A 2,193-nucleotide genomic window follows, 5' to 3' on the forward strand; every position below is an offset into this window, starting at 1 on the left:
CATAAATGATTGCTAAACCACTCATTAACACTCAGACCTCCCCTGCTAAAGCACTGGAGTGCATGATTCATCCTTGGCTCTCCCTGCACCTGATGCTGCAGCTGAGCTCAGGCAGCCTCTGGCTCTGGGGTGGAGAGAGGATATGATCACCCTTCACCAAAGACACACTGTAATAGTGACTGACCAGCACGAGGATTTAATGAACTTGGCCTTTTTCTAAGATCTCGCGTCCTTGTGCCCTCTTATCAGCAAGTCCTGTCTACCTTAGGAGCTGTGCTGGCTTGTCAGTAATCTCTCCTTCCCTGAAGGGGCTCTGTTTTGATCCCATTATTGGTGAGGTCTGGGTTGCTCCTCAGACTCCTCTTTGGGGCTGGATGCTGAGTCTGACCTGTCCCATGTGTGTGCCACTGTGCTCAACTGAGGTGCTTTGTAGCTGGAGTTAAAAGGGAGTCAAACCTTTCTTTCCTGAGACAGGATTATGTCCTTTTTAATATGAAAGCATTTTACATTTCTTTAATCACCGCTGCCTGAAGGAATTTCTCTGAGCATTCAATACACACTATTGTTAAGAAGCTGTTAAAGTGGTTTCATTCATGTATATTCGTTTATGTTATATCACAACAGAACATCCACTTCTCTCCAAAATTACATTGCGCTGAGCACTGGAATTCCTTTCCTTTCCTTGGTTGAAGGCTTATTCAGTCACTGTGTGGTTACAGGTTTCATCATATTTGGCAGTCATTGTTCCTCCAGTTTTTTGCTGCTGCAGTATGAAACCGGAGATGCCAGTCTCTTTAAAAACAGCAGCTTATTTTAGCAACAGGCATCTTCCCTTTTGGATCCTCCAGCTATTTGCAAGACACATTGCTTGTTGTCCAGTCAGCGCTGCGTTAGCCCTGCGGTGTGTGCTGGTATTGCATCTGCACAACTGCAAAAATTAAAGCCTTTGTTTAGCTTTTGAACGGGTAGAAAACCTTCTTCTGCAGGAGATACTGGTGGCAGGATACAGGTCCTCACTGAAAGCAGCTCAAATTTGGCTGTTTGGAGGGGTGGCTGGTGGACTCAGGTCCACACATGCTGATAGAGAGGGTTCTCAGGGAACCCATCCACTGGGAGGAGGATACCCATCTCAGTAAGAATGAGTCAGGTGTGGAGAACTTTTAACATTGTGACAGGTGAACGGGGAAATTTTTTTTTTTTTCCAAAAAAGGATTGGTGACATCACTTGAAACGGGCAGCTGGCAGGTCCAAAATGAAAGGAGGCACTGCTTGACCAGCTGCACGGTCTGGGGAAGGCATTGCTAGAAGATATTATTGATTAGAAAAGTTTAAGTGGGTTTGGAAAGGGAAGGGACATCTTCACAAAAGAAAAATCCATTCAGTAATAATAAAATTCCCTTTTTTCTTCTTCTTATTTTTATTTTTTTCCCCCAAGTCCCTGCACTGTTGGTTGCTGCTGGCTGGCCAAGGGCTTGGGGAGTGTGTGCATGCTTTCCCTGACCTGACACTCCTCCTTAGACATCCTCCTCCAGGGATCTTTGGGATCATAGTAGGGCAGAGATGTGCCTGTGATCTGACTGAACTCATAATCAGAACAGTTACACCAGCACAAAGCTGGTGTTGAAGACAAGCCTGGGGTAAAAGGGATAATCCCTATTCCTTCCTCTGCACAGAATGGGCTGTTTCTTAATTTATTTCGAGATGGTGGAATGAGCTGGGGCTGGGCAGCGATGTGACCTGCTGAACCCACAGTGTCTCTTGTTTTCAGAGCCTCCAGAAGGAAGGAGCAGCTCAGCAAATGTGAGAGTCTGCTCTGTGTGGGATGTTTTCTCCTCTCCCTTGCCTGGTTGAGCAATGGTTATTTATAGTGTGCAGGTCCCTGGCCTGCATGTGGCCATTTGGCTGCAGATTCAGGCCTCGTCCTTTAATATGTCCCTTAGCTAAAAGCCATCTGATAAACTGCTGATACAGGATTTGAATTTTCCTAAGGCAAAGCTCCTGTCCGATTCTGAAGCAGAACTAGAGGTGGTGCCTTCCTAGAAGGAAAGTTTAAACCTTTCTAGTACATTGTTAAGGGAAGGTGTAGGCTGTAAGCATGGAAAAGTAGAGCATCCGAAGTATGTCTCGTTGTAAAGCACTCAGTGTGTGAGGCAGAGATGATGCACTTGAGAGCAGCTGCTCATCTCCATCCCC

Source organism: Empidonax traillii, unplaced genomic scaffold (genome assembly GCF_003031625.1).
Source record: "Empidonax traillii isolate 1590-97213 ecotype Southwest subspecies unplaced genomic scaffold, ASM303162v1 scaffold435:size587000, whole genome shotgun sequence".
In the NCBI taxonomy this organism is placed as follows: Eukaryota; Metazoa; Chordata; class Aves; order Passeriformes; family Tyrannidae; genus Empidonax; species Empidonax traillii.